Raw genomic sequence first — 20042 nt, forward strand, 5'->3', positions numbered from 1 at the left:
CTGAAACCATAAAACTCTTAGAAGAAAATATAAGCAGTATACTCTTTGCCATCAACCTTAGCGGTGTCTTTTCAAATACCATGTCTATTTAGGCAAGGGAAACAAAAAAAAATAAACAAACAGGACTACAACAGATGAAAATCTTCTGCACAGTAAAGGAAACTATCAACAGAATGAAAAGACAACCTCCAACTGGGAGAAAATATTTGCAAATCACATGTACAATAAGAGTTAATTTCCAAAATATATAAAGAACTCATACAGCTCAACAACAAAAAAATAAACAACCCCATCAAAAAATTGGCAGAGGACATGAATAGACATTTTTCCAAAGAGAATATACAAATGGCCAACAGGTACATGAAGAGATGTTAAACATCATTAGTTATTAGGGAAATGCAAGTCAAAACTACAATGAGATATCACCTCACACCTGTCAGAATGGCTATAATTAACAAGACAGGAAACAACAAATGTTGGAGAGGATGTGGTCAAAAGGGAACCCTCATACACTGCTGGTGGCAATGCAAACTGGTGCAGCCAGTGTGGAAAAGAGTACGGAGATTTCCCAAAAATTAAAAATAGAAAAACCACATGATCCAGCTATCCTACTACTGGGTATTTATCCAAATAACATGAAATCAACAATTCAAAGAGATTTATGCATCCCTAAGTTCATCTCAGCATTATTCATAATAGCCAAGATGTGGAAGCAACCCAACTGCCCATCAATGGATGAATGGATTAAGATGTGTTATATATATACAATGGAATACTACTCTGCCATAAAAAAGACAAAGTCATGCCATTTGCCACCATATGGATGGACCTTGAGGGTATTATGCTAAGCAAAATAAGTCAGACAGAGAAAGACAAATACCATATCATTTCACTCATCCATGGAAGAAAAACAAACACGTAGATAAGGAGGACAGATTAGTGGTTACCAGAGGAGGTGGGGGTGGGGTGAGGGCAAAAGGGATCAAAGGGCACACACGTATGGTGATGGATAAAAACTAGACTATTGGTGGGGGCTGGCCCCATGGCCGAGTGGTTAAGTTCGTGCGCTCCACTGCAGGCGGCCCAGTGTTTCATTGGTTCGAATCCTGGGCGCGGACGTGGTACTGCTCATCAAACCATGCTGAGGCAGCGTCCCACATGCCACAACTAGAAGAACCCACAACGAAGAATATACAACTATGTACCAGGGGGCTTTGGGGAGAAAAAGGAAAAAAATAAAATCTTCAAAAAAAAAAAACTAGACTATTGGTGGTTAACACAATACAGTCTATACAGAAACTGAAACGTATCAATGTACATCAGAAATTTTCACAATATTATAAGTCAACATGACCTCAATGAAATAATTAAAAATATGTATATGTATTCCCTGTGATCAAAGCAACAGAGGTGAAATGTTGATAATGAGTACAGGAGGGAGGAATGACACTGGAATCTTTAAGAACAACAATATATGTCATTTTCTTTGCCAATTCAAACCCTAGCATGATGAATGAAAGCATCTTTGTGTAATTTGATAATATTCACTTTCCAAGAGATTCATAAATATTATATAGAACAGCCTTATAATATCATTTTTCACTATACAAAAATAAACTAAGGAAGTGAAAGAAGAAACTACAAAAAAATAATTTTAAAAATAGCTCATAATGTGACTTTCATAAATAATAAATCTACCAGATTGTAATAAGTACTCTGAAGATACAGGCTTTGTCTAATTTATATTTGTTTCTTCCAAAGTAACTTGTAGAGTTTCCTGTGATCAAGGGGTATAATATTTGTTTGAACTTAAAAGAATAGAGTCATTGAAATAATTCCATTGTCCCTTACTGTGCTTGTCATTTGGAAATAGGAATAATATGAATCAGGAGGTTCACTTCAAAATATTAGGAGGAAGAAACAAGACTTGTTCCCCTCAGTCTTTTTTAGCCTCAGGTGCAGAAAACTGAGGTGATCATTTTCTTGAGTCCATGGTCCATAATCAGCACTGGTTTTCAGAGGACCTCTCTCTTGTTTGCTGATTTATCCCTTTAATCTCCAGTCTCCATTTCCAGTCTTTTTCCCTCAGAGGCAACCTTTCTAGTGTTTTTAAAACGTATCCTGGTGTTGTATGCATTAACATAAAATATGTATATTGTTTGTACGCATATACATATAAAATGTTGTTATACATATCGCTCCAATTCTTTTTTTTTTTCACTTATCCCATGTTGCTATGTGTACATCCAGTCTGTCATTTCCAAATCTCGCATGGTAATCCATAGTGAGTGTGCACTATTTTTTGCCTTTCTGATCATCTAACGGCAGACATCTCCAAGTTTTTCAGGACCCCTGCATATGACTGTACAAGAATTAGATGACCCTGCCTCCAACTTATGTAAACCCTACCTCCCAAAATGGTAAGATTTAGCTCGAATCTACTGTGTGGTAAAACTGGTTATTAAAATTCTAAACCATGTGCACAGTACTTAGAATCTAGTCACTGTTACAAGTTCCTTGAGGCTCCGCCTGCCACCCAAGTTCTTGCCCCAGAATTCCTTAGGAATCAGTTACTAAATGTTAATGCATGAAAAAGTGGGGGTCTCCAGGACCCTGCTCCAACTCCGTGGCAAGCATCTGTCCTGATGGGTCAGTGCCTCTCGATGCCTTAAGAAGCTTTGGCTTCTGAAAAGTAATCAATATTTTATTAATCACTCTTTTATGGCATAGAAAAAACAATACAGATAAAGCAGAAGGCTGATCTAACTGAGGAGTAAATTCCAGTGCTAGAAACAATATCCAGTGGGTGGGGAGACAAGTTTCATCTGCACTGTCCTGAACCCCAGCTGAGGGTACAGAGAGTAATCATTAATTCATCTGTGTCCCTGTGGTAACAGTTACGTGTCAAAGATTCATGACAAAATATTAAAATGCCCACTCAAGTAGAATTAGACTAGAGAGCCTGGATAAAATGTTGGGGCACTAGGAGCTGGCTACGATGACTACACTACCAAAGACGCACCAATGAGAAGTGCTGAGGACAGCTAAGAGTTGATAGAGGTTTGAGATACAAACATCAATTCTAAAGCAATTCTACAGGAAAGAGGCCCATACGCAATCATGTACACAGCTTGCCTTTGTAGTCCAACCAAGGTGAGACGGGATTGAAATAAACTCTTGCTTAGACACCCCCCCCCCCGAGAAATATGTTACACATGCAAAAATCATGGTAAACCATCATCAAGTTCTTCCATAACTTGGGGTAAAGGATTGAATACTCAAGTAGGAAGTAGGAAGGAAAAATGGCAGAACTAGCAACTAATAACTCACTTTCCTCTCTTAGGATCAGATGATAAACCAACTGAGTAGGTTTAACACTGCTAGTGATGACATATGAATATTATGAAACTCCTGATATGAGTTAGTAAAGAAAAACACCACTTCACCTCTCTGTTATTTTCTACAAAAGCCCAGAAACCCCAGTCTAATTGTGAGGAAAAACTACAGACAAACCCAAATGGAGAGACATTCTACAAAATACTTGAGCAATACTCCTCAAAGCTGTCAGAGCCATGATAAACAAGGTAAGACTGAGAAACTCACAAACCAGAGACTAAGGAGACATGATAACTAAATGTAGTGTGGTATCCTGGATCCCCTCTGAAACAGAAAAAAAAGACATTAATGGAAAAGCTGGTGAAATCTGGGTAAAGTCTAGTGTACAGCTATCAGTTAGGCACCAGTGTTGATTTCTAGGTTTTGACAAATGTAAAAAGGAAACATAGCACGATAACATTAGAGGAAACTGAAATTAAAACTGAGTGAGGGGTATATAGGAACTCTCTGGACTATCTTTGCTACTTCTCTGTAAATCTAAAATTATATTCCAAAATAAAAGCTTTATTTTTTGAAAAAGTAGGATCAGGGGCCAGCCCAGTGGCGCAGTGGTTAAGTTCACACAATCTGCTTCAGCAGCCTGGGGTTCACTGGTTTGAATCCCGGATGCGGACCTATGCACCAATTGTCAAGCCATGCTGTGGCAGGAGTCCCACATATAAAATAGAGGAAGATGGGCATGGATGTTAGCACAGGACCAATCTTCCTCAGCAAAAAGAGAATGATTGGTGGCAGATATTAACTCAGGGCTAATCTTCCTCAAAAAAAAAAAAAGTAAGATCAGAAAAAGAAATACAAACTAGGAATGAATAGGTTTATTAAGAGAAAATCATTCACGAACATTTGTTGAAACTCTACTATTTGACAAATGGACTGTCAAGATACAAGATGCATACTATAACGGTGCATATCGGTGAAAACTGAATAGTCCAAAGGAAACATGGGACTCAGCAACTGAGGAAATAAGGTCTAAAATGACAGAAGATGGCAAGGGACTCAGAGTCTGTCAACCTAGATTCTAGATTTGGATCTTCCATATATTTGTTTTGTGATCTTGAGCTAAGTAGTTAATTTTCCAGTACCTGAGACTTTCTAAAATAGGGAAACTCTATGAGATGATTTATAATTTACTTTAACATCCAAAAACTGGATGATCCTAATTGAATTTTAATAATTTTATGAGCAACTACATGTGCTGTATAAGCTGTATAGCTACATGTTCTGTGTAAGGTTTACAGCTACATGCACTATATTATCTTTCAGCTCTAAAGTACCTATCTAGGCTGTGTGATGCAGGAGCTGGGGCTCTGCAACTGTTTCTTTTTTGCCAGCTCTACCATTAGAGGGCACTAGAGGGAGACTGCAAGTCTAGAAGCGGAAAAACTGAGTTGCTCATCATTCCTGTTTGCTAGCTGCAGGCTTCCTGTCTGCTCACTGAGCCTGTGAGCATCACCCGACCACCCTCTTCACATCAGCAAACTTGGTTTCTTTCCAAAGCAGGAGCTGAATCCAGTTACCGTTTTTTCAGCACTGGAGGAACTGGTCTCATCACACTCTCCTCAGGGACACCTGTGTTACCCAGCGGCACCTCTTCCTCGGGGGTTGTGTCCCCACCCCACAGGCCCTCCTCTAAGCTCAGAGACCCTAGCACCAGCCAAGCAGCATCCCTTCCCCAAATATGTGATATTCAACTCTGCAGGTCCTTCCTCCAAGCTTTTAATCGTTTTTTTGTTTTGTTTTCAAGTTGTAATAATTCTAACTTCTTCCCTTTAATTCCCATCCCTAGAAGTGAAAGGCGCTTCCTAAAATGCCATGTCTGTGACATCTTAAAATTCATTCTTTTACAAATAACTAGTTAACAACTTTATACTTAGCTAACAATTCTTTATATCGAACGTCGTCTGTTCAAAAAACTAGTATGGTTTCTCTCTCCTTACTGGACCCTGAAAAAGACAGATTATCAATGAAACAATGAGGGAAACTAACAGATAATGAGTTGAAAAGATAGAAAACAAACCCAGTAGATAGTAAGAAAAACAAGATAAAGTAAAATTTAATATTTATCTTTAAACTAAATACTTAACATGGGAAAAATAGAAAATGGACAATAAGTCACATAGTGGCGTTCAAAAGGGATTGTTTAACATTTTTTTAAGTCTATTTGGCACTATATAGAGCCACGACCTCTGGTGAGATAAGAAAGCCATGACCAGGCCTGCCCGGTGGCTCAGCAGTTAAGTGTGCATGTTCTGCTTAGGCAGCCTGGAGTTCGCTGGTTCGGATCCCAGGTGTGGACATGGTACTACTTGGCAAGCCATGCTGTGGTAGGTGTCCCACATATAAAGTAGAGGAAGATGGGCACGGATGTTAGCTCAGGGCCAGTCTTCCTCAGCAAAAAGAGGAGGACTTGCAGCAGTTAGCTCAGGGCTAATCTTCCTCAAAAAAAAAAAAAAGAAAGAAAGCCATGACCTTTAGTCTTTAACTCTCCTACACAAGCAGAATCCAGAGATTGACATTGTAATTCAATTAGGAGAGGGGGGAAAAAAGGATAGGAAACAACATATAGTAGTAGATACTGACATTCTAGTTAAATTCAACATAACTTATTTAGTTTATATCTATCTAAAATTCTACTATACTTTACCTTTTTACATATCCTCAGTATATTTAAGAGATTTTATTGTAATTCACAACCTCAGTGCATAGTCTTCTCATCACCACTTTCATCTCTTTATTCCTAAAAGTATAGATGACTGGATTTAGAAAAGGAGTGATAACTGCATCAAAGATGGCAAAGAATTTATCCAAATGTGATGTGGGAAATGGCCACACATAGAAAGAGATTAATGGCCCAAAGAACAAAACACCACAGTGACATGAGCTGACAGAGTGGAGAGGGCTTTGGATATACCACCCGAAGATTTTTTCTGAACAGTCACCAAAATAAAGATGTAAGATATTATCAGAATTAAAAAGGAGACCACAGAAATCAAGCCACTATTGGCAGTAACCATGAATTCCAATGTATAAGTCTCTATGCAAGCAAGTTTGATAAATTGAGGAAGATCACAAAAAAAGCTGTCAAATTCATTAGGGCCACAGAAAGGCAAGTCTACGACAAAAGCCAATTGAGTCACTGAATGAATAAGACCAATAACCCAGGAAATGACTAAAACTATAATGTACCTTTGTGGGCTCACGATGCTCAGGTAGTGAAGAGGCTTACATATGGCAATGTATCTGTCAAAGGCCATGGCAATGAGCAGCACCATCCCGGTGCCCCCAACTGCATGGGTAAAGAACATCTGAACTACACAGGCCTCAAAAGAGATGGTTTTGCACTTTCTGAAAAGATCGTAAAGCATCCTGGGAACTGTGGAGGAGCAAAACATCAAGTCAATGATGGAAAGGTTGGCCAGCAGGAAGTACATGGGAGTCTGTAAATGAGCATCAAAGGTCACAGTTAGCACAATGAGGAGGTTTCCCATCAGGCTTGCCACATAAAACACAAAGGAAAAGAGGAAAAGGAGGAGCTGGATCTCCCAGGAGTTGGAAAGTCCCACGAATACAAACTCAGACACCACAGAGTGATTGGCTTCATCCATTGCCTCCGCCAGCAGTGACAACCTTCTTGCTACCTGTAAGAGGAGAGTAAGGAGAAACTGATTTAAGAGAAATGGCACCGATCTTAATATTGGACCATTCAATAGTTGTCAGAAAACCAGGCAAAGGCTGATGCACGTCTTTGGAGACCATTTCAATCACAAAGCAATATATATATACCTCTGTTGTATATTTCATTGTCAAAATAATGTATAGAATAAGGATCCTTTTATTTATTTAGATGGAAAGATTTATTGTATATTTATGTGTCATTATTTAATTATCATATCCCATATATGACTATAAATTAAAAGGCTTTTTATAAATAACTTAACTATAGGCAATAATTAAGTGACAGTGGATCTCATAATTTGGACATCTCTCAGTATATTGATACCATATCTATGGTCACGTCTGCAAGTTCTTTCAAAATCCTTGGAAACATTTCTTAAGCCTGAGATGTAAATTTCTCTTCTCTGTAAATTAGGAAGACAAGATGAGTTGTTTAGAGGAAAGAAGGAAAGGTAGGAGTAGAGGATGCCAGAGCAAGGCACTCACTATCCCAGAGGGGGAGGATAAATGTGAGAGAAAGTGACCCAATTATGGGTTCTGTGGAGGAGATTCTGACCAGGGGTGGAGAGAGGAAAGAATGTGGGACCAAAATGACAATGATGAGTCATAAATCCCAAGCAAAAGAGAAAGAGTAAGAGTGACAATAACAGAGGCTTTACATATGGCTCTGTTTACTTATATATAAAAATACTTAACCTCCTTCATAATTAAATAAATGCGTACAAATTGGCAAGACACCAGTTTTGTCTTATCAGATTGGCAGAGATGTAAACAATTGACAAAATTCAGAGTCTGAGGGGAAATGGGGAAAAAGGTAACCTCATATCTGGTGGGGGGAGAGTAAACTGATAGAATGTTTACCAGTTTGGCAATACCTTCCAAAGTTTTATTTGCTCATACACTTTGACTCAGCTACTCTACTTCTAGGAAAAAAATCTCTGGGTATATGTATGTGTGCACATGAACAAGGTGGATGAAAAAAAGATAGAGATGTTTACTGAAGCACTGTTGCTTCTAACAGCAAAAGGATGAAAATAAATGTGTAGAAACAGGCAGCTAGGTAAATAATTTCTGTTAGATCCATTCCATGAAATACTATGCAGCCACTTGTAATGCTAAGGTGGACTTAAATGTACAAAGACAGGATAGGAGGGGAAAGAGGGAGGGAGTACCTTGTACTCATCCCAACTGGCTTTTCAAAAAGCCATATAAATAAATTCCATATATAAAATTACATAAATAAAACAATAAATGAATAGAAAATGCCTAGGTTGATAAACCAAATAATAAAAATAATTATCTGTTAACAATAATTTATCTCTAAGGAGCGGGTTCGAGAAGATTATGGCAGAAGGGATATTTTACTTTTCACTTTATGCGCTTATCTACTATCTTACATTTTTGCAGTGAACATATCTCAATTTCACTTTTACAAAAAAGTCAATATATGTGGATGTGAAAAATTGCACAATTTGTATCCTCAGAGATTCAAAGCTTCCAAAGATAGAATCATAACATGTCTCCCAAATTAAAACAAAGATCAAAGCTACTCCTTAGATTTTCAGAATTAGCTGTGTTACTCCATTCCTCCCTATACCCTGCACTCTAAGCTAAACTACCTCCTCTTTCCTGGACATGCATTCAGATGGTATCTACCCTCCCTCGCACACGCACTCAAATACCCCAGCTCACAGGTTCCTTCCACATTCTTTTTTTTTTTTTTTTTTGAGGAAGATTAGCCCTGAGTTAACTGCTGCCAATCTTCCTCTTTTTGCTGAGGAAGACTGGCCCTGAGCTAACATCCGTGCCCATCTTCCTCCACTTTTTATATGTGGGACGCCTATCACAGCATGGCTTGCCAAGCAGTGCCATGTCGGCACCCGGGATCTGAACCGGTGAACCCCTGGCTGCCGAAGCAGAACGGGCACACATAACCACTGTGCCACCGGGCTGGCCCCCACATTCTTCACTTGGGCTTCAATGCCTTTGCCTTCATTACGTCTCTCTGATTCTTCCCGTTCTTCACAGTCCGCTCTGCAGACGTCCCTCCATGAGGTCCTCCCTGATACTCTTTACATATTTTACATACTTTAGTTAAAGATACATATTTCTTAATTTGTGGTAACCAGACCACACCACTAATAGTAATAGTGTTATGTAAGTGTTCTAACAAAGGACCACTATCTAATTCTCTGTCACTATGAAGTCTTTTAAATATGATTTTAAAGTGTCTTTTTTAGACATTTTCTTGATAATGATATAAATGATATTAACATTCATAAAAGTAACTCAGCTTGGAATCAATTTGGTTCCTTTCACAGAGATTATCATCAGCAACCTCCCCAACAATGCAATGTATCAAGCAAATAATTGAATTCTAAATTACTCCCCTGGAAGCTAAAAGTTCCTCTATCAATGCTTCCAATTCCCACTCAAGCCCAAAAACTTTTTAATTTTTACACAAGACCCTATTTTATCTTCCAAAAAGTGGATCATATTTTTTAATATCAGATTAGAAAAGATTTAAAAAGTTAGATAATTCCTAGTGTTAGTCATAAATTGGAGAAGAGGATTATACACTCATTGTTGGCGGCACTGCTTCCTAGCCAGTCTTTCATGTTCTGTGTATACTGAAAATCTGAGGTCTCTAGGTGCCATACTTTGTATCTGTCTCCACTAAATAATTTCCCTTTTAAACAAGGGCAGAATAGTAGTTTAAATTTGATCTTTTCAGTGAAACAGATTGAACCTGTCCACTTACCTCACTTCTGCTAAAGGAAAGCAGGTTATCCATAGTGATCAGCAACTAAATCCTGGTGTGCCTTGTACTGTCCTGAATCCCACGATTTTGTTTCACATAGAGCACTGACCTCTGCCCACACTCCCACTACTAAAATATAAGAAAATAAAATACATGAAATGAGAGATTCCTCAGAGATCATCTCCTGCCCAGTTGACTCTCTTCTCTATTCAGATCTGCTCATCCTTGTGCTGGCCAACACAAATAAGAAACATTATAAATAATATGAGCTTACCACCAATTCAAGCAGCTGACAATTTTAGAGGGAGTTTTTAGTAGTAGATCAATGTTTATGGTCACTCAGATAGAGATTTTAACTCCTCTCCTTCCTAAGCTCAGTCTCAAATTACCAAAGGTTGAGTTGAAATCAGAATTATTGGAATATAATAAAATGTGCAGAGAAACATCTCAATCTGGTCATCCTGGAGATGTCCCACTGGTCTGCTATTCCTGAGATGGGTAAAACAGCTCAGGACACTATTCAGTATTGTAGGAAGGTGTACAGGAATGGGCGCTAGAGATTCATGCTCCTGAAATGGTTATCTTTACTGCTATCAATGCAGCAAGCTGTGTAGAAGGCTGTTGTTTCTGGGACCTAAATGAAAGTTTGTGAATGACTGTAAAATCCTTTTCTTTTGGAATTAAGAAGACCAAGGTACAGAGAGGATAAATAGCTTTGCTGAATCTAAGGAATGAGTTGATAGTAAATCCAACATTAATGTATTTGGCCCTTGGCTTCCAGGCAATCCAGGTTATTTCCACTACACCACACTACTATTGTGGTGATGGTCCAGCATTTGCATCCAGTCTGTGACCCAGGCAGCCATAATACATAAAGCTATTTTTTTCAACATTGTCTAAAATTCTATACATTTTACTCCCACTGGACTCAAATCTTCTGCTCCTGCTTTATTCTTTGCCTAGAGACCAACATCCAAGACATCTTTGCAAATGTCACTAGAATAACTTGTGTAATACAGACCATGAAGTCATGATTTGACTCCACTCATTCTTCTGTCTTTTATATTTTGATTGTGAGTTTATCTGCTGCAATCTCCTTATTAAGTAACAAAATTGAGTAATTTCTTCTGGTTAATCAGATTTCTCCCCCTCTGTGTAAATTTCCACTTCAAGTTCTGATCTACATCAAAGACCATTTCCATTCATTTAACCTACCTGGACCAATGTCCAAATGATGTTGGAGTTAGAGAACCACAGAATACAGAGCTCTGCCATTGAAATGTTATCAACGCCTGGGAAAAAATGCCATATGTAATACCACCATAGCAGGAAAAGCAGCTAATTAGCAGCACTGAAAAGCTACTTAAATGCTGCTGTAGAGACCTGAGATTGCCATCCTGAGTGCGTTTAGCCAAGGGAATTGTTTCCTAGGACCACAGAAATCAGGCCACAGCAGCAAAATGGGAACGTTGTTACTGGGTCACTTGAGGGGAAGGAAGAAGGGAGACTAGGGAATTTTTGGAAAATTACAGATTTTTATCTTTTTATCTGCTTGTTTTGCTTATTTCTAAAGGAAGAAACTCTATAGGAATCAAAACATATACCTTCAAACAAGTGAAAATAATGCCTATCATCTCTATAAAATGAAGAGAGGGAGAGAAAGAGGAAGAAAAACTGGCCTCCAATGTGGCAGTAGAATGTGACCCATGTCCCATTAGAAGGATAACTAAATTCGAGGTAATAACAGATACGGATGGTCCATCAACAGTTAGTTAGTTCTTTATTATGTGTGTGATGTGAAGATAAAGGGATGAACTCAAAATGCTGGTAGAGCGGGGATATCACTAACAATTCAATCTCTCATGAGTCAGCCTCTTAAAAAGAGACATCAACACAACAGAAAACATCCTCTGTTTATATTTTATATCTTTACATCAAAACTATGCAGAGATTCAGTGAAAAGGCCATTGATGAACAATAATTATACAGAATACCTTATATCGGTTATCCATTGCTGTATAACAAAGTAGCTTAAATCAATAACATTTTACTTGCTCACAAATCTGGAATTAGGGCTAAGCTCAGCTAGCCATTCCTTCTGCTAGTTATGTGTTATCTGACAGCTTGACTGGGATTGGAGGGTTTAAGACGGCCTCATTCAAATATCTAGGATCTTAATGCTGGCTACCAGCTGGGCTTCTCTCTCCAAGGAATCTTTTCTCATTCAGTAGTCTTGCCCAAGCTTCCACACAGGATGGTGGGGAACATTACAAGAGAACAAAGGCAGAAGCTACAAAGCAAAATATGCCTAAGTTCTAGAATTCATGCAACATCATCTTTGCCACATTCCATTGAGCAAAGCAAGGAAAAGATCAGGCCAGATTTAAGGTTGGGGAAATAGACTCCACCTCTTACTAATAGGTGCAAAATATTGTAGACATGTTTTTCAATCAACTACAGACTCCGTAATGCCCATTCTGATTGTGTTGTGTGGCTACATCTCAGTTAGACATAACTTTAATATAGGGACCTGGTATGTGTCCTATAGGGCTCTAAGGTGCTGTTGCTCCAACTTTCACTAACTCAAAAAAGCATCAGCTCTCTTCCATTCCTGATCTTGCCTTAGATTCAAAAGATTTGTAATAATTTTTTTTAAAAGATTGGCACCTGACCTAACAACTGTTGCCAATCTTTGTTTTTTCTTTCTGCTTTTTCACCCCAAATCACCCCAGTACATAGTTGTATATTTTAGTTGTGGGTCCTTCTAGTTGTGGCACGTGGGAAGCCGCCCCAGCATGGCCTGACCAGCGGTGCCATGTGCACGCCCAGGATCCGAACCAGCAAAACCCTGGGCCACCGCAGTGGAGCACGAGAACTTAAACACTCGGCCACAGGCCTGGCCCCCAGATTTGTAATAATTTATTTTAGTTTTCTTAATGTGTTTAGATCCTGATAATATATATGAGACTAGGTTATGCCACATGACCTTCTAGAGTCTTCTGTGCCCAGGACAGACCAGCCTCCTAACTGTCAAAGAAGATTGAAGAACACTGAGGCAGAGACAGAGTCACATTACTTGATTTGAAAGGAGCCTACAGGTCCTCAGAGAAAGAAGCTTGTCACCATCAACAAATGAGATGAGATATATACAGAACTGTCTGGTGAACATGAGGTGTCCAAAGAAGGGTGGTCTGATGCATCTGAAAGTCACTACGAAAACAGAGATATCTGGCAGAATAGGGCAGACAAAGCAGCAAGGCCTGGTGTTAGAGTAGGCAGTAACTCCAAGTACAGAGTGAGGGTGTGCATGAGCACCCTCCAACACAGCCTCTCTACTCCTTCCTGCATCTCCCTGTGCTCTCTGGAAACAATAGGGCTGTGACACAAGGAAAGACTTGTGAAATAGAGCATAAATCTCATCTGTGGGAATCCCTTCCCACAGAAGAGGCTATGAGGAGGAGCATAAAAGAAGCACAGGGCCAACAGTCCCCAGTGTTTCAGGCTGCAGTATGTGGACCACTCAGAGGTCAGACCCTTACCGTACATTATACACAATAATCAACTCAAAATGGATTAAGGACTTAAACGTAAGACTTGAAACTATAAAACTCCTAGAAAAAAAATAGGGGAAACTTCCTTGACATTGGTCATGGCAATGATTTTTTGGATTTGACACCAAAGCACAGGCAACAACGGGAAATATAAGCAATTGGGACTGCATCAAACTGAAAAGTTTCTGTATAGCAAAGGAAACAATCAACACAACGAAAAGGCAGCCTACAAAATGAGAAAAATATTTCCAAACCACATATCTGATAAGGGGTTAATATCCAAAATATAAAAGGAACTCAATGGTAAAAAAAAAGATTAAAAAATGGGCAAAGGATTTTAATAGACATTTCTCCAAAGACATTCAAATGGCTAATAGGTATGTGAAAAGTTGCTCAACATCACTAATCATCTGGGAAATGCAAATCAAAACCACAATGAGATATCACCTCACACATATTAGAACAACTATTATCAAAAACTGAAAAGATAACAAGTGTTGGTGAGGACATGGAGAAAAGGGAACACTTGTACACTGCTGGTGGGAGTGTAAATTTTGCAGACACTACAGAAAACAGTATGGAGGTTTCTGAAAAACTTAAAAATAGAACTACTATATGATCCAGCAAACCCATTTCTGGATGTTTATCCAATGGAAAAAAATCATTATCTCAAAGACTATCTGCACTCCCATGTTCATTACAGCATTATTCACATTAAGCAAGATACAGCAATAACCTAAATTCATCAACAGATGAATGGGTAAAGAAAATGTTATATGTAGAAGCCATGGAACACTATTCAGCCTTAACAAATAAAAAAATCCTGCCATTAATGACAACATGGATGAACCTGGAAGAGATTAAGCTAAGCGAAATGTCAGAAAGACCAATACTGAATGATCTCACTAGTAGGCAGAATCTAAAAATAGAAGTAACAGAGAATAGAATAGTTGTTACTAGGGGCTGGGGAGTGGAGTAAAGGAGAGATCCTAGTAAAGGATACAAACTTTCAGTTACATGATGGATAATTCCGAAGCTCTAGTATAAAGCGTGGTGGCTATAGTGAATCATAGTGTATACTGGAAATTTGCTAAGAGGGTAGATCTCAAGTGCTCTTACCACAAAAAAAAATGAGGGAGGTAAGTATGTGAGGTGATGGATATGTTAATTAGCTTGATTGTGTAATCATTTCACAATGTATATGTAGATCAAAGCATCACGTGTACAACCTAATATATATAATCTTTATTTGTCAATCATACCTCAATAAAGTTGGGGACAAAAGAAATAAAAATAAGTTTCTGTCCACTAACTGTTGAAATAGAGACACTTGTTTATTTTGATACCTACTTAGGTGATGCAGAAACCATCTCAAAATGCCTCCTACTGGTTAAATATATTAACTAAGGAAAGAGAGTTTTGTGTGTGCCAGAAAGAGCTGTTCTTAAAGGTTAGTGTGCATTTTTTTTTCTTTAAGCTCTTGCTGGGGTACGTTGGAGGGGCCTCATGGTGTGGAATCAGGAAGCAGTGTATCATTTGCCCAGTCATTTCCAGCTGTCAATCAAATAGTCTTATTAAAATTAGCTCATCTTTTCCTGGACTAATGCAAACTCTCTGGTTCTAAGAAAATGAAGGATCCCCAAGAGGTGTCCACTCAGCATTCCATTTTCTCCTCAAATAATCTGACTATCACAGACTAAATATCTCCAAGGTGTAGGTGGTACAGTGCTCTCCACTCACGCACAATTGTATTTGAATATGAGAAAATTATAAAGTGATTTTATTATATAAATCAACTCTGAATAAATCGCCCTTTGATAGTAAATAGGTGGATATTATAATGATAGATTAAAATGACAGAACATAAATATTGAACTGCACTATATTTTATTGAATTGATGTGTGTTTTACATTTGTTAAATTTGTTTACATTTGTTATTAAGTAGAGACATAAAAAATACTTTCAGATTTCAGAAGTACCAGTAAGGGGGATCCACCAACTTGGGAGGCAGTGAGTACGATGATTAAAAGCAGAGATGCCGGAGCAGAAGCTTCTTGGATTTACAACCCAGCTGTACCACTTACCAACTGTGTGTCCCTGGGCTAGTTACTAAATCTTTCTGTGCCTCAGTTTTCTCATGTGTAAAATAAGGATAAGAATATAGGGGCCGGCCTGGTGGCACAGCAGTTAAGTTCGCACGTTCTGCTTCAGAGGCACAGGGTTTGCTGGTTCGGATCCCAGGTGCAGATATGGCACCGCTTGGCAAACCATGCTGTGGCAGGAGTCTCACATGTAAAACAGTAGAGGAAGATGGGCACAGACGTTAGCTCAGGGCCAGTCTTCCTCAGCAAAAAGAGGAGGATTGGCAGCAGATCTTAGCTCAGGGCTAATATTCCTCAAAAAAAAAGTAAAAAGAAAAAAAGTAAGATATGGATATAATTTATTTGCATATACAGCTTCATATAAGAGCTTAAAGAATTACTGAGACATAATCAGGGAATATCTCCCAGTCTGGAGCAGTGGTCAATGAGCTATCTATGGAAATGATAACAACCAAAAACAAAACAAAAACAGTGGCTACCATGTGCAAGACACCACAAGAACTCCTTTACATACACTATCTTGTTTGATGTTTACAAAAGCCAAAAAAGTTGGTTTTATTCGCTCCTTTTTACAGAGAAGGAAATCGAGACTAAGAAAAGAGACACATGTTACAAAACTAAGTGGTAGAACTGGTGTGGCTACTCTGGGCTGTATCAGTATGTAAAGAACACTTGCGTTTTTCTCATGACTCTGACTGTAGGAGACACCTTAGTCCCTTCCTGGATGCCCCATGTTCTAGTCTCAGCACCTAGGAAGATCTAACTGAATGAAGAAGGAAGCTTTGTCCTCAAGCGTTCATATGCATCTGAGTTTCTTAAGCTACTTGAAACACATTTGTATTCATACTGGCTGTTTAACCACAGTAGGAGAAGGTAAGTCTGTATAATACCTGCCTCTCAGGGCGTACTCGCCAAGTTTCCTACTTTCCCGCAACACCCATTGAGATGAGACCTTTAAAATACTTTTCTCCCCCATCTTCTCACCTCCTCTCGCCACTTAAATTAAATCCGTTCCTTTTTATCCTTCTGGAACTTCTATTTGTTCTACATATTATGCCTCCTGAATCTATCCTCCCTGTTTTGTTTCCCTTCATGATTTCCATCTACATTGTATGTGCTTAAGATATCTTAGTCTTCAAGCCTCAAATTTGGATTTCAAGAATAATGATTCTCTGTTTAAATTCATCTTAATTGTTCAGCTCCTAAGGGTTTTGTTTATGTTGTTCATGAATCCTTTTACATGTTATTATTATTTTTAATTGAAATTAGCATCTGCTTCTTCCAGCAACCCTGTATCCAACATCAGACTAATACCACATATACTTAATATATTTTACACATAAAATTATAATACTTGAGATGAACCTTCAGAAATCATCTATATCAATCATCTGACTCTGAGATTCATTCAATACATCCAGTCTAGTCTAATAAAGTTTTCATTCTCTAATTTTCCAGGGGTGTAAAAGCCAGTAATACACAGTGTTAGACTCTGTGTTAAGTGTTGTTAGAGTAATAACTTGACAACAGAAAGGTGCCTAAAAATCTGTGAAATAAATAAATATCAGGGCATTGGGGTTTGAAGTAAACTATAACTCTCAGTAACAATATTCTTATTTATTGCTTTGTGATGAAGTAATTAAAGAAAAGCTGACTTGAGAGTTTAATTTTTCAAGGCTCCAAATTTAGGATTAATCTCATCCCAAATATTTTCTGTCACAATGAAGGCTGATCTTGAAGATAAGGGAAATTTTCTCTACAAGGTAACAAAGAACTAGAATTTAAAATAAAAATCCAATGATGTTTATCTTTCCAAATATCCAAATTTGAGTATCAGGTAGTTTATTCAAATTGGTTTATTCACTGTCCTTCTAATGTTTTATGTTCTGAAGAGACGAATGTAAAATATTGGCTAAACATGAAGAATCACAAGTCAGACTGCTGGGTTTAAACTTGTCTCAACTACCAGTTACCCTGACCTTAGATAAATTACTTAATCTTACTGTCAAAGTTTACACATCTGTTAAATTAGAGTAGTAATAGTTCTGGCCTTAAAAAATGCTGTGATTAAAGAGCTTAGAACAGTATTTGACACACAGCAAAAAGTCAACAGTTCTTAGCTATAATGATATTATTATAAACAACTTTAGTGGCACTAAACTCTCCTGGTAAATCTAATTCTCAGACTCCTCCTTTTATCATTCCCTGGTTATTCATCCTTCATTCACTATGTAAATAATAACATTATTTAAGATCTTGCCTTGTTCTCTCCTCCTAATGGGCTTTCTTTGTATTCAAATTGTACCCTAGAAAAGCTAGACCACTGCATGAAAGGCAATATATATGAAAGTGTCTAGCATTTTCAAGAGCATTTAAATGCTAGTTGAATGTGAGTATGTATATTGTTAATCCTCTAATTCTATCCTAAATGACATAGTCATATTTCCCTTAGCCTCCTAAATAGTATCACCAAATGCTTGGTCTTAATCTTGTGTATGTGAAATTTCACATGACTACAAAAAAATTTGTACTCATCTCAGGGGTGCAGCCTGGTGGCATAGTGGTTAAGTTTGCGTGCCCCACTTCAGCAGCCCAGGGTTCACCGGTTTGGATCCCAGGCACAGAGCTACATACTGCTCATCAAGCCACGCTGTGGTGGCATCCCACATACAAAATAGAGGAAGATTGGCACAGATGTTAGCGCAGTGACAATCTTCCTCAAGCAAAAAGAGGAAGATTGGCAACAGATGCTACTCAGGGCTAATCTTCCTCACCAAAAAAAAAAAACAAAAACAAAAAAAACACCTCATAATCATCTCTTTATTCTCCAATGCAACTTTTCCTCCAGATCTGTTATGTATAATACTGCAAGCATCTCATCCATCCTGCTCTTCTCAAATCTTCCATTTGCTTTCACTAATCTTTAGTGAAATTCTGCAACACAGGACAACTGATCTCTGCCCATCCAACCTAAACATGGCCATCAAATTACTCTTACTAAGTAGCACTTTGATTATCTAAGTAGCACCACCAAAAACTGTTCAGTGGATTTCATGGCCTCTGAAGGTACAAATTCCTCATTTAGAATGTGCTACTTTAGTTTGATTCCAAACTATCTTTCCAGCATGATCTCCCTCTATGCTCCTACCTTCAGGAAATACTTATTCCTCTTTAAAACTATATGCCCATCAACAATTTCCTCCTTAACTCCTTGCAGTCTGACAATTGTCTCCTCCACCTTCTTGGAAATAGTCTCGTGAAGATCACCAAAGTCCTCAGAGTAGCTAAATCTTCATGCTTATGATCTCTCTGTATCATTTCATACTGTTCACCGTTGCCTACATTCTGAGAAGTATTGTAGATAGTGGGATGTGCAAAGACTTTGTCATCTCTCTATTGGTAATGTCTATTCTACAGGCTGGTCCTAAAGAAAATAACTCTTCAAATAAGAATTCTAAATAGAATCATTAACATAGAGAATGACTTAAATCCTTGTAGCTTAGAGGCCAAAGGGCGAATGATGCCTAAATACACAATGCACAACTAAACTTTAAATATGTGCAAATGTGCAAATTCTAAAACTTGCTTTGAGCAACCTGTTGCGGGTTTCATAAATCATTATCTTACTTCCTTTCCAAACTCTCAGACATAATTTACTCAAGATGACTACTTAGAACCATTTACTTCTGCTGAATCCTCAGTAGAAATTGAAATTAAAATTATTATTATCCACCAGATATTGATCTATAGCCAGTCCTGGTGGTCTAGTGGGTAAGATTTGGCACACTCACCACCGGCCCCTGGGCTCCTTTCCTACTCAGGGAACCACACCACCCATCTGTTGATTGTCATACTGTGGCAGCTGTGTGTTCCTGTGATACTGAAAGCTATGCCGCTGATATTTCAAGTACCAGAAAAGTCACCTATGGTGGAAAGGTTTCAGCAGAGGTTCCAGACTAAGACAGACTAGGAAGAAGGTCCTGGCTATCCACTTCCAAAAATGTTGGCAGTAGAACATTGTCTGCTGTAGCACCGGAAGATGAGAGGATGGAGCAAAAAGACAGAGCAATGTCCAACTCTGCTGTACACAGGGTCACTAGCAGTCAGAATCGACTCCAGGGTACTAACAACAAATTGATCTTTTATACACGTGAAAAATGCCAAAGGAGCCATCAACTAAATCTACTGGTCAATGACTCAGCCATATAATTTTTTGTTTTTTTAAAGTTTCTTTTTTTTATTGAAATAACATAGGTTATAACATTATATAAACTTCAGGTGTACATCATTATATTTTGACATCTGTGTAGATTACATCATGTTCACCCCCCAAAGACTAATTACCATCCATCACCACACACATGCCTAATCTCTCCTTTCACCCTCCTCCCTCCCTCCTTCCCCTGTGATAACCACCAATCCAATCTGTTTCTATGTGTTTGTTTGTCATTGTTTTTATCTTCTACTTATGAATGAGATCATATGGTATTTGACTTTCTCCCTCTGCCTTATTTCACGTAGCATAATACCCTCAAAATCTCTCCATGTTGTCAAAA

General features: G+C 38.3%; 1 pseudogene; it reads right to left on the reverse strand.

Moving 5' to 3' along the window:
* Window positions 1-6063: 6063 nt before the first annotated feature.
* LOC124236172 (olfactory receptor 4F6-like) lies at window positions 6064-7010 on the reverse strand (annotated as a pseudogene).
* Window positions 7011-20042: the final 13032 nt, after the last annotated feature.

Source organism: Equus quagga, chromosome 2 (assembly GCF_021613505.1).
Source record: "Equus quagga isolate Etosha38 chromosome 2, UCLA_HA_Equagga_1.0, whole genome shotgun sequence".
NCBI lineage: Eukaryota > Metazoa > Chordata > Mammalia > Perissodactyla > Equidae > Equus > Equus quagga.